The following is a 13,554-nucleotide window of genomic DNA, read 5'->3' as shown; positions in this document are numbered from 1 at the left end:
TGGAATGTTGATATTCAATTGCGCTAGTGTTCTACAATGGAATGTTGATATTCAATTGAGCTAATGTTCTACAATGGAATGTTGATAATCAATTTAAACTAGTATTCTATAATGGAATGTTGATATTCAATTGCGCGAGTGTTCTATAATGGAATGTTGATAATCAATTTAAACTAGTATTCTATAATGGAATGTTGATATTCAATGCGCTAGTGTTCTATAATGGAATGTTGATAGTTGATTACGCTAGCATTCTCTAACAGAACCTAGAATAGAACCCTAGATTGTGCCCTCTGGACATCTAAATGTTATACAATTGCCCCTCAGTAGTGGAGGGAGGAAGAAGACCAGAGTCTAAGTAAAAGCAGTGGTCATAACATTAGATAGGTACGTGGGCAGACTGGGATGACCAAAAGATCTTTATATATTCACCTCTTCCCTTTCTACTCCTCCAAATCCAGACTCTCTCCCTCTCTTTAGACACTCGTCCTCATGCAACGCAATTCATCCATTCTGTAGAAAACATTAGCAGAGCCCCTCTTAACTGGCACCCACCCTCACTCTGCCTATGGACACTTAACCTCATTCCATAGAAATCTACTCATTGAAGGCATTATCAAAGCCTGCACCTGACCCCCCCCCAATAGACACCTATCTTCAGTCCACACAAATCAACCAATCTGCAGAAAGCATTACCAGAACCCTATACTTTCCATACCATGTCAAACCTAACACGTGTTATCATGCACTGTTAGAAACATAGAAACATGACGGCAAATAAAAGCCCAGTGGCCCATCCAGGCTGCCCTTCCCCACCATCCATTATCTTCTCTTCTCCCCAAGAGATCCCACATGCCTGTCCCAGGCTGTCTTGAATTCAGATGCAGTCTTCATCTCCATTCCGTGCATCTGCCACCCTTTCTGTAAAGAAGTATTTTCTGTTATCCACTATCTTGCCATGCCACGAACTGCTGAGACTTCCACACTTTGCCAGACATTCCATGCTATACCACAACTAGAATATATTATCCTGCCATGCTCCTGCATGTACTGCTCCGTTATGCACTGCCTTACCACGCTTCGTACTGTCAGGCACTATAATGTACCGTCAAGTTCTATTAGCTATCGCAGTGTGACACCAAACTCATGACATCACCTCCCCATTCTGTATGAGGCCTTCTCCTATTAAACATTTCCATGCTTTTGACTACCTACATGCTCCCCTTTGTATTGTCTAGGGTTACCAGAGGTCTGGATTTCCCCGGACATGTATGGGGGTCCGGACGGCTTTTCAAAACCCGGCACTTTGTCCGGATTTTGAAAAGCCTCCTCTCAATTGCGTCGGGCAGGAGACAATCCGTGTATGCGTGGATTGCCTTCTGCCCGGCCAAAGCAGGTAGTGAGGGGGTGGTGGAGCTAGGGCGGGACTGGGGTGGAGATGGGCAGGCCTGGGGGGGGGCGGGTCTAGGGTGTCCGGATTTTACAATCGTAAAATCTGGCAACCCTAGTCCTGTCGTGTCATGACCCAAAGTGCACTGTCATGCTCTAAATTACTATACCCTGTTATGTTTTCTGTATGCATGTTAACCTTGTAATCCTTTCTGAGTTCTTCTGGGAGGACAGGATATCAGTCCGAATAAATAAATCAAATAAATTGGTCCTTTCCTACTCTCCGGATACCTACCCTCCTTCAAAAAAAAAATCTACCCATTTTAAAAAAGGCATTATCAGAGCCCTCCCCCCCTCAGGCATCTCCCTCGCCACCCTTAAATCTACCCATCCTGCACCCACCCTTCACAGAAATCTACCCATTCAGCAGAAGGCATTATCAAAGTTACCCCTGCCTTACAGACACCCACCCTCACCTCACACAAATCTTCCCATTCTGGGGAGAGCGTTATAACCCCTCCTCCCGTCACCTACCCTCACCTCACACCGTACATCCTATAGAAAGCATCATCAGAAATACTCCCAGACACCCCCCCCCCTCGCTCAACACAAATTATCCATTCTGCACAAAGCATTAGGACACCCCCCCAGACTCCCACCCTCCACACAAATGTACCCCAGCTGCAGATGACATTATCAGAGCCCCTGTAAATGATACCCACCAGTCTATCCATCCTGCAGAAAACATGGTCAGAGCCCCCCTTAAATGACACTCACCCTCACTCCACACCAATGTACCTATCCTGCAGAAAGCATAATCAGAATTCCCCTTCTCCCCTGATATCCCCTCCGTTCCTCTCAACCCAGTCTCAGGGCACACCAAGCCAAGTTGGGTTTTCAAAAAATCCATTCTTAATACGCATGACATAAATTTTCAGGCACTGCCTCCATTGTACGCAAATCTATCTATCTCGTCTCGAATTCCTGACAGGATGGGCGTGTTCTGAGAACTGGCTGGAGAACCCTTGGTGCGCACATATCGATCCTTCGTGCACTTGACATCGGATCCCCCTTAAATAAACATTTTGAGAGAATGTGGACAATGGTTCCGTGGTTCAGCATTGCTGGTGTCTCTTTGTCAGAAGAGGTTCTGAAGAAGACAAGCATCAGAGCCTCCCTCTGGTACATGGCTATGGGCTCCTTTTACTAAGCTGTGATAGTGTTTTTAGCGATAGCGTTTTAAAATCACAGCCCTTGATCTTTTCTCTCTTCTGTTATATTTGTATTGTTTTTTGCGTATTCCTTTTTCATTCTTTATATTTAAATTTAATAAAATGTTTAAACTCAAAGAATGGTTAAGGCAAAATCCAGAGTGTTGGCAAGCAGAATGAAAGGAATTCAGGCTCCATCTTGGACTGATTAGGGAGCTGGAGGTTCCTAGATCCTCCGTGAAAAAACACACCTCCCACCCCCACCCACCCTATCAATCTCTTCACGCTCATGTTGAAGACGGACAGAAGATCTGTTTCATGGGTAGAAGCAACGTGCGCAAATGTTTCATCTGTTTGTGGTAGCCACGAAAACAAAAATGGCCACCGATAAACCATTTCCCTCCCATTCAACACCTTTACGCTATTTTCAAGCATCAACTATAACACTGCACAACAAAGTTTTTGCTTCCTGAACACTGCTGGGTGTTTCTTATAGAATTTTGGGTGCTGATCATGAATATTACATCAAAAATTACCCATCACGTACCATTTCAGAGAAATCTTCAATTTTGTCGTGATTTTTTCTTATATTTGGATGCAAACAATTTTTTCTCCCATAAGTGTCTTATCAACAACGGTTTGTGCCGCCTGGGTATGTCCATGCATAAAATCTAGCCAGGTTGGAAGCTGTTTTATGGAAGATGACATCCTGGGCATGTCTGGGCAGGTCTGAACGAGCTTGCGCTGTCTCACCATGCTATAATGGTGGCTTCCATACACCGATCCTGCTCATTTGGTTAATATAGATAGTCCGTATGTGTATATAGTATCAGTATAGTAAAGTATAGTAGTATAGTAGCTGTAGCAATATAACAGTAAGTAAGCTTGATGCTATAGACGTTTTGGTGTCGGGCAATATGTCTCGTCGGTGTCGTAACAGCCGCGACACATTCTGCTATATCTGTGGGGAATATACACTTACGCCTCAGAGACGTTCGATGACTGCCCTTGTAAAGAAAGCCTATCATCTGTATTTTGGCTGCAAAATAGGTGATCAAGACAAGCAATGGGCGCCTCACATTTGCTGTGCGACATGTGCTGTTAGTCTGAGAGCCTGGCTCAGAGGTACTCGAAAGACGATGCCATTTGCTGTTCCGATGATATGGCGAGAACAGAAAGACCATGTGACGGACTGTTATTTCTGTTTGACTAATGTGTCTGGTTTCTCTGCCAAAAACAAGAAGTCAATTGAATATCCTAATCTGCCTTCAGCAATGAGACCCATGCCACATGATGACAGTCTTCCAGTTCCGAAACCACCAGAGGATTGGACCTTAGACGAACCAGATGAAGAAACTGCAGTGCAGGGTTCTAACAGTGACATTGACCCGGATTTTGAACCATCCTCATCAGGCGATCCACATCTGATAACACAGTCCGAATTGAACGATTTGGTCAGAGATTTGGGTCTGTCAAAAGCAAAAGCTGAGCTGCTAGGTTCGAGACTGCAGGAATGGTGTTTGCTATCACCAGGTACGAAAATTTCTGTGTTTCGAGACCGGCATCATGATATAACCAAATTTTTTGCACAAGTCGACACTCTCTGTTTCTGTTGTGACATTGAAGGATTGTTCTCGGTCTTTGGTTGTGATCACAACCCGGAAGAGTGGCGTCTTTTCATTGATTCGTCAATGTTAAGCCTGAAAGCTGTTCTGTTGCACAATGGCAACGTTTATCCTTCAGTACCTGTTGGCTATGCAGCACATATGAAAGAAACATATGAGAATATGGAAATGTTACTAAAGTATGTCCAGTATACCAGGTATAACTGGAATATCTGTGGAGACCTCAAAGTCGTTGCTCTGTTACTAGGACTGCAGCTTGGCTATACAAAGTACTGCTGTTTCATCTGCGAATGGGACAGCCGAGACAGAGAGTCGCACTATTCTAGAAAGAACTGGCCACTCCGTAAAAAGTTAGTTCCAGGACAGAAAAATGTAGCACATGAATCGCTTGTTGACCCGACAAAGATATTTTTGCCTCCTCTTCACATTAAACTGGGACTCATGAAGAATTTTGTGAAAGCAATGAACAAGGAAGGGGAAGGTTTTCGTTATTTAAGACAGATGTTCCCAAGAATAACTGATGCCAAGATCAAAGAGGGTATTTTTGTTGGCCCCCAGATCAGACATGTTATGAGTGACAAGCGATTTGAAGATCTGTTAGTTGGGCCGGAAAAAATTGGCTGGAAAGCCTTGAAAGACGTTGTTGACAATTTTCTGGGCAATTACAGAGCCCCAAACTACATTCAGCTGGTAGACAAACTTCTCAAAGCATACAAGAGAATGAAGTGCAATATGTCACTCAAGATTCATTTCCTCCATTCACACTTGGACTTCTTCCCCGCAAATCTCGGTGCTGTGAGTGACGAGCACGGTGAAAGGTTTCATCAAGACATAGCTACGATGGATAAACGATACCAGGGCAATTGGAATCCGTCAATGCTTGCCGACTATTGTTGGATGCTACAACGTGATGCACCAGACACTGAATATAAAAGAAACTCGGGAGCAAAACACTTTTAATTCTGTTTCATTTAGTCGCTTGTGCGAAACGTAAACTTGACTATATATTTTATTGTCAGTAAACATAAAAATGTCTATTTCTCATAGTTCTTACGTGATGCAGTAAAACCAAAACCATATTTGAGCATACCAAGTTGGTACCTGTCATAATCACCAAAAACTTTTCAGGAATCAAGACTTAACCAAAAAATTGTTGTGCAGTGTAATTTAATATACCAAAAAAAAAAATCTATTTCTTATACTGCAATGCCATTAAATTCTATGTGGTTTACAAATGAGAATAAAAAAACTGCACATATACAGTTGAATGTAATGCAGAACTACCCTGAAATTCGCAGGGGTTATGTTCTTGGAGTGACCGCGAATTTTGAAAAACCGCGAATAGAAGATGAAGCAGACGTGGGCTGTTTCTGCTGGCCTCACACTGGCTTCATGAAAACCGACGGGGGAGGTGTTCTGCAAGCCTCTGGAGCCGGTTTCTTCTTTTTCGTGCTAACCTAGCAACCACCTGGTTAAAGAGGCTGTCAATTGCTGCAAAAAAAAAATAAATAATCTCAGCGGTGTTGCCTCTAATCTAATCTGATCCTTAGGTTTGTATATCGCATCATCTCCATGTTTGTAGAGCTCGGCGCGGTTTAGAGTAGATGAAATAGGAAGGAACTACAACAAAGGGTTAGAGGTCAAAGTATGAAGAATATTTAGAGGACTTGGGATGCCAGATATGAAGAGTTTTTGAGGACTTGGGATACCAAAGTTGGGCTTTGGCACCTGTGAAAAACCATGAGCGACTGAGGCTTCGAACTCTGAACCGCGAATTTGCGGGGCGATACTGTATATTAATTTGCTAAAAAAATCTTGTAAACAAATACGTTTTCAGTTGTCTCCTAAAATGCTGATATGAGCAAGAGGTCGCCATTAGAGAATTCAAATCTTTATCCCATATTGCGGCTTGAAACGACAGAAGACGTTGATGGTATTTTTTTATAGTGACAATCTTTGACTGAAGGAAAGGTAAATAGAGCCTGCGAGCGTCGAGGGTGCTTTGAATTTACAAATGCGAACGAATCCACAAGATAATTAGGTGCAAAGCTGAAAAATACCTTATAACAAATGCAACCAAATTTAAATTTCACACGAACCTTGACTAGCAACCAACGCAATACATGGAAAAAAGAACCGAAAAGTGAGAAAAAAATGAAAATTAAAAAACACAGGACAATGTGCTGTGTCTGAGAACTTGTAAACCACTATGATGCGCTTATTGAATAAGTGAATGAATGCGTGGAAGATGGGGGGGGGGGTACATTAAATCCAGTTTTATAGGAGAGGACATTCAAGTTATAAATTAGACCTGCTCTGATAAAATGCATGCTTTACTTTTAAAACCAATAGGAGGAAATATTTTTTCACTCAGAGAATAGTTAAGTTCTGGAACGCGTTGCCAGAGGTTGTGGTAAGAGCGGATAGCGTAGCTGGTTTTAAGGAAGGTTTGGACAATTTCCTGGGGAAAGGTCCATAATCTGTTATTGAGAAAGACATGGGGGAAGCCATTGCTTGCCCTGGATCGGTGGCATGGAATGTTGCTACTCTGGGGATTCCAGAATCTTGCTACTCTTTGGGGATTCCGCGTGGAATGTTGCTCCTGTTTGTGGTTCCGGAATCTTGCTAATCTTTGGGATTCTGGAATGTTGCTACTCCTTGGGTTTTGGCCAGGTATTAGGGTGGATTGTCCACCGTGAGAACGAGCTACTGGGCATGATGGTCCATTGGTCTGACCCAGTAAGGCTATTCTGATGTTCCAAGGCCTTCAAGCAGCACATCTGTTGAATTCTCAGAAAACTTCCCTAAACCCCCAAAGGGTATCACTATAGCATTGTCAGATGTCTTTCCCAATTCCTCACAGTGTCACTATAGCATTCTGAGAGACCTTCTTCAACCCTCCACCGGGCACCATTATAGCATCCTTAGAGGCCTTTCCTGACCCTCCACAGGATATTGCTATTTTAATTTCAGAAGCATTTCCTGACCCTTTACAGGGTATTGCTAAAGTATTCTCATAGGCATTTTCCTACCTTCCACAGGGTATTACTATGACATTTCTAGAGTTCTTCCCCCAACCCACCACAAGAGTATTGCAATAGCATTATCAGAGGTTTTCTGCAACCTTCCACAGGGTATCACCATAGCATTCTCAAAGACCTTCTTCAGCTTCAACATAGGGCATCACTATTTTATTTTCAGAGGTCTTTGCCGACCCTCTGTAGGGTTTGCTGTAGAATTCTCAGAGGCCTTCTTCAATCCTCCATAGAGTATTGCTGTAACATCTCAGAGACCTTCTCTGACCCTCCAAAGGGTATCACTGTAGCATTCTCAGAGGCTTTTCCCAAACCTCCATAGGGTATTAGTGTATCATCCCCAGAGGTCTTTCCCAACTCTCTACCGGGTATCGCTGAAGCATTCTCAGAGGTCTTTCTGGACTCTTTACAACCTCGGCCCTCACCAGGATGGGTTTTCAAGATTTCCCAAACGAAAAGGCATGATGTCTATTTGCATACAGTGGAAGCAGTGCATGCAAACAGATCCCATGCAAATTCATTGGAGAAATCCTGACAACCCGTCTGGATTGCGGCCCTCGAGGACCAATGTTGGACAACTCTGCTCAACAGGGTATCGCTAGAGCATCCTCAGAGTCTTTCTCCAATTCTCCAAAGGGCATCGCTAGAGCATTCTCAGAGGCCTTCTTCCCCCCCACCACGGGGCATCGCTAGAGCATTCTCAGAGGCCTTCCTCAACCTTTCCATAGGGCATTGCTATTGTATTTTCTCAGAGGCTTTCCCTAAGCATTGAAGGGCACAGCTGTAGTATTCTCAGAACCCTTCCCAAAGATTGGCTGTAGCAGCCTCTGTGGCCTTTTCAGAAGAGAGCTGCAGGTTTTCCAGATCATTTATTTTTGCAATGCTGAGAAAGGAAGCAATTTCTTCCAAGGGCAGCCAGGAATAGAAAGTCCAGACAAAGTTTTTAGAGCCATTAGAAAACACCACATACACTCATAAATCCTAAAAAAAAAACAACGCAGCTGGCCCACGCAGGATTTCGCTTGTCTTCGGGAGGTGGCCAGGTGGCTGGGGCCCAACCAGTCTGCTGAAAAACCGAGCAGCAGCATGCTAGAAATGCTGAAACAAGTCCTGGGAGTTTGCTCAACTTTGTAGACTCTGCCCCTTATAAAGAGCCATGAACAGGCGCAGTGAAAGGTAGCCACAGAACAGTTTTTAAGAATGGACAGAATTATAGTTTGGAAATGCCGAGGCGTGGAGTGGATCATGTATCCCGGGCCTTTGCTGCGAAACGTTAGACTAAGGTGAAAGGAATCTCTCTTGCTGGGGTTACCAGATTTCCTCTTTAAAAAAGGAGGACACCTGGCCCCACTCAGTTGTGCTCCAAGCTCCGCCCTCAGCCCCGCTTTGCTCCGCCCCCCATGTCTCCTTCCCCAAACTCGGGGTTGTGTCTGGCTCTCCTATGCGCACACACAGATGTTGATGTGATGACCGCGCGCCTGTACGCATGCATGTGACATATAATCTTGTATGTCCAATTACACTCCGTTGTGAATGTTTACTTGTAGACCGTTCTGAGCTACTGGGAGGACGGGATAAAAATCTAAATAAATAAATAAATCACGTTGACGTCCGCGCGTGCGCAGAGGACATCCGGACGTGGCCCCCGAGCTCAGGGCCTTCCAAAACCTGCACAAACTACTGGGTTTTGGAAGTCCCTTGGGGCAGCTGGACAGCCCTTTAAAAGGAAGCCATGTCCGGGTTTTTCCTATCTCTGGCTAAGAAATTCATCCCTGTCTTTTGCTGTGGTCATGGAAGTCTCAGCAGTGAAGGTCACGGTGCCTGAGTACTGCAGCCTTGGTGCATTTCACCCCTGATGTTTGGATCACGTATTGAATTCTTGACTTGTGCTGGAATGCGCCATGTGCAGAATCCTACCCAGTGCTACAGATGTGAGCTTAGCCGTTCCAGCTGCACATTTGCAGTGCTGGGTTGGATGTCCTTGAGAAACAAAGGACGTTGACTGACTTGCTGATTCCTAGTTCAATAATTCTATACATTTGCATTTTGGGTGGCGAGCGGATCCATTCTACCAGGATGAGCCTATTAGAATTTATAGGGAAGACATGTTTAGATTTAAACTTAGAGTGACATTTTAATAGTAGACTGGGGTGTCCGGTGGGAGGTGTCCTCTGTTAATGAACAGCATAGAATACGCCTGGCAGAATTCTGCGCAAACATTTTGAAAATCCTGCAAAGTTTATTTGAAGTGTTTTGCATAGAATTACCCTATCCTGAGGCCTGAAATTCCTTCCTCAGGTTCCACCCTCCTCAGTTCCCTCACTAACTCCAACTGCGGTTCTGTCTCCCTCTGAATCCCCTCCTTGGCCCTCACAGTCTGGCATCTCTCTCTCCCTCTCTTCCTCCCTTCGCATCCCCTTTCTGGTCTTGGTCACTTTGTCTTCTTCTCTCTACCATCCCCTTACCCCCACTTGCAGATCCAGCATCCACGTCCCCTCACCCTACTCACCATCTCTGTAGCTTGCACCCTGAATCCGTTCCTTGGCATCTCTCTCTCCCTCTCTTTATGGTCAAGCATCTCTTCTCCCCCCCCCCCCCCCGCCTCTGTTCTGGCTTGGGTTTCCTACTCACCCCCTTTCCCCTCTACTTTCAGGTCCAGTATCCATGTCCCCTGCCCTCTCCTCCTCCCCCTAAATCCCCTCCTTGGCCCTCACAGTCTGGCATCTCTCTCTCCCTCTCTTCCTCCCTTCGCATCCCCATTCTGGTCTTGGTCACTTTGTCTTCTTCTCTCTACCATCCCCTTACCCCCACTTGCAGATCCAGCATCCACGTCCCCTCACCCTACTCACCATCTCTGTAGCTTGCACCCTGAATCCGTTCCTTGGCATCTCTCTCTCCCTCTCTTTATGGTCAAGCATCTCTTCACCCCCCCCCCCCGCCTCTGTTCTGGCTTGGGTTTCCTACTCACCCCCTTTCCCCTCTACTTTCAGGTCCAGTATCCATGTCCCCTGCCCTCTCCTCCTCCCCCTAAATCCCCTCCTTGGCCCTCACAGTCTGGCATCTCTCTCTCCCTCTCTTCCTCCCTTCGCATCCCCATTCTGGTCTTGGTCACTTTGTCTTCTTCTCTCTACCATCCCCTTACCCCCACTTGCAGATCCAGCATCCACGTCCCCTCACCCTACTCACCATCTCTGTAGCTTGCACCCTGAATCCGTTCCTTGGCATCTCTCTCTCCCTCTCTTTATGGTCAAGCATCTCTTCTCCCCCCCCCCCCCGCCTCTGTTCTGGCTTGGGTTTCCTACTCACCCCCTTTCCCCTCTACTTTCAGGTCCAGTATCCATGTCCCCTGCCCTCTCCTCCTCCCCCTCAAGTCTACCATCTATGTCACCTCCTCCCCCCCCTGCAGGTCTAGCATCCATGTCCCCTTTTCCTCCCCCCCACAACTTGCAGTCTCCTCCTCTCCTCCCCTCCACTTGCAGTCCAAGATCCATGTTGCCTTCTCTCCCTCTAAGGGCCTAGCATCCATGTTCCCCCCCCTCCCCATGAAATCAGACATACCTGTGGGTCTCCTAAAGTAGCAGTAACGGTGGCAGCTGGCCAGCAGAAGCAGCACTGTGAAGAGGGTGCTTTCAACTTTCCGCGCTAGGCCCTTCCCTCTGCCATGTCATCTGTCTACAGGAAGTGAAATGATGCGGCAGAGGGAAGGCCCTGGCGGGGCCAACTGCAAGCAGCCCGTTCACAGCGGTGCCTCTGTCAGCCAGCTGCCACTGCTGCCACTTCCTTGGGAGGCCCGCAGGTATGTCCGATCTCACAGGTGGGGGAGGTGTTAAAGGACGGGAGAAAGGCAGGGAGAAAAAGGGGGGCAGGGGCAGAACAGAAGGTTTGTGCAGAATTTTGCACAGCATGTGTAAAATTCCGCGGGGACGGGGGAATTCCACGCTGCGCAGTTGCGCAGAATTCCGCCGGGAGTAATAGAGGCCAATGAGTCAGGCACGCAAAGGCATTAGACAAGTTTGCGGAGGACAGATCGGTCAGAAGCCATTAAAGCAGTCAAGGATATAAGCCTTGATTCGAGGCATCCATAAACCATGACCGCTTAGACGGTGGATGACGGTCAGTGGGCAACTCTTTAGGACCTCTAGCACCTGCTGCTTGCCAGTGTCAGAAACAGGATGCCGGATCATAAACCTGGTTAGATTTTCTTGCAGGGGCACTAAGGTTTTGAACTAATCCTCGCAGAGGAGCGCACTTCGTTCCCTGAATTACGAGAGAATGCAGGCGACGTTTCTCTACTTTGCCCGGGTGCGCCTTTAAGTGCATCGCTGAAGGGTTCATGTGCCACGTGGGAAAACCGCAGAAATTCCTCGGAGCCTACTGAAGACGTCTCCAGTCATGATTTCCGTGAAAACGAAGTATGCGCTCACAATGAAATGCCTTCGAATGTTTTCGTAGGCTTGCCAAGCGTCCTGGGTCCCGGTTTCCTATTATATTACAAGGTGATCTCCACAACACTCAGATTCTCTGTAGTTTTTATTTGAATCTCTTGTGTATGGTTTGGGGGTGGTTGTTTTTTTTTAATTCTCTTTCCATGAAAAAACCCTGCTTGGAGATTTGTTGCCGTCAGATCTCATTTGTCAGCCTCTGTCCTGTCACTCCACCTAAATCCCAGAGCACAGACAACGCCAAGACTCTTGCTATAGTTTTCCTATCCATCTCCGCAGGGTCAAGAGAGAGAGACGGTCTCCTCCTACTCTTCCTCTTTCTCCTCTGTTTCCCTTCCTCCAGCCTTCCACCTCTTTCCATGTTTTCGTTTCTCTCCCTCTTCTCTTCCTTTTTCCCCTCCTTCTGTGTCTTCTTCATTTCCTCCCTTTGTCTTAGTTCTCTTGGCTCTGCTTGGTCCCTTTGTCTCTTTCCCCTTTTCCCCCTTCGAGCCATCCGTCTCTCTTTCTGTTCTGCTTTTTCCCTGCATCGTTCTTCCTCTAAAATCATGTTTTCCTCTCCATACTCTTTCTGAGGCACTCCCCCCCCTCCATTCTCCCTTTGCCTTCATTGTTTATGATAGCAGATCCAATATCAGATGAGGAAGTCTCTCTCTCTCTCTTTCTTTCTCTTCCCATCCACCCTCCCCCTTCCATCCAAAGCTGAGAAACCGGTGCTTGGAAGGTTTTATAGATATGATTTGTTGAGGCTGGGAGAAGGGGAAAATTAAAACGGAAAGAACCAGCAATGTTTTTCCCACCTCCTCTAGAGAACTGAAGGGAGAGAGGACAAAAAAATAACCCCCCCCCCCAATTCTCTGGCTTTCAGTTGACCGTGCACGATGGCATTTCGGCGCTCTTGTGTGCACCTGCTGATTTGCTATTCCTGGAACAAACGCACACACAGAGCATCCTATGGATCGCAGAAGCAAGGCAAGCGCCAGCCACCCTCTCCCAAAATAAAAGATACCGTGCCAACAGCCCTGCAGCGCCCTGGCACCGTCTCTGCCGACCTGCCACTTCTCTAGTGAGATTGGAAGAACAGCTTCCCCCCCCCCTCTTTCCCTAGCACTGGTGTCAGAGCTCGCAGCTCACCACCCCCACAACCCCCACCACCCCTTCTCCCCCTCGCCAACACCACTCCTGCCACCGGTATTACATTTTCAGGCTTGATGCTATAGGGCTGGTTCTAATTACCTTATATCCCCTAGTGGTCCATGAATAATCACTGCCGAAGGAGCTCTGAAGGGTTGCCGAGGAAGAAAGGGGGGGAGGGAAAAAAAGATTTGTACTATTTCTCACGTTTTTTTTTCCTAAGGATCTAATCTGGCCACTGTTTTCTGGAAGAGCAGGAAGGAAGGACAGATAAAGGGAGACAGGAGCGGAGAAAGCAGGTATTGTTACATGCCAGAAAATCTTCTTGTGTTTGTGTTTATGTTTGTTTGCCGTGTAGTGGAGACTTCTCTGCCTTTGCAACTTGTCCCATCCTGTGTCTTTTGGATTAAAAGATTATCTTTTTTTCTCCCTTTCTTTCTTTTCCTTGTTGTTGTTGTTTTTTTTTTTTGGTCTTGCTAGCGTTAACTGGGATTTTCATAGGGCTGGTTTCTTTGCGTTTGATTTATTTACGCTCGGGCTGTTGCCTCTGATGGATTCTGGATTTGTTGCATATTTCTAGACACCTATTCTGCTCACGAGATGTAAGCTCGGCTTCATTTTCTCTCAGGCGCCCAGCTGACAAGGCACGCATGTACTTCTCAGCCCGCACAAACCTAGACGATCTTCAAAGCAGGTCGTACACTGATGTCTGCTTGTTAAC

The 13,554-nt window shown here is 46.3% G+C and overlaps 1 protein-coding gene across 3 annotated transcripts in view; it reads left to right on the top strand.

Annotated features, from left to right (window-relative positions):
* Positions 1 to 13,554, top strand: part of RAI1 (retinoic acid induced 1) — a 305,607-nt gene that overhangs the window by 45,374 nt on the left and 246,679 nt on the right. Inside the window, exon 2 of one of the 3 annotated variants that reach the window (XM_033963666.1) lies at positions 13,057 to 13,132. The exons of the other annotated variants lie outside the window; for them this stretch is intronic. The gene's annotated coding sequence lies outside the window, so the exon portion shown is untranslated. The remainder of the gene's footprint in view (positions 1 to 13,056; positions 13,133 to 13,554) is intronic. 3 annotated transcript variants of the gene reach the window in all.

Source organism: Geotrypetes seraphini, chromosome 11 (genome assembly GCF_902459505.1).
Source record: "Geotrypetes seraphini chromosome 11, aGeoSer1.1, whole genome shotgun sequence".
Classification (NCBI taxonomy): domain Eukaryota; kingdom Metazoa; phylum Chordata; class Amphibia; order Gymnophiona; family Dermophiidae; genus Geotrypetes; species Geotrypetes seraphini.
Note: the sequence above shows the minus strand (reverse complement) of the source record. Positions and strands in the feature narration are given on the sequence as shown.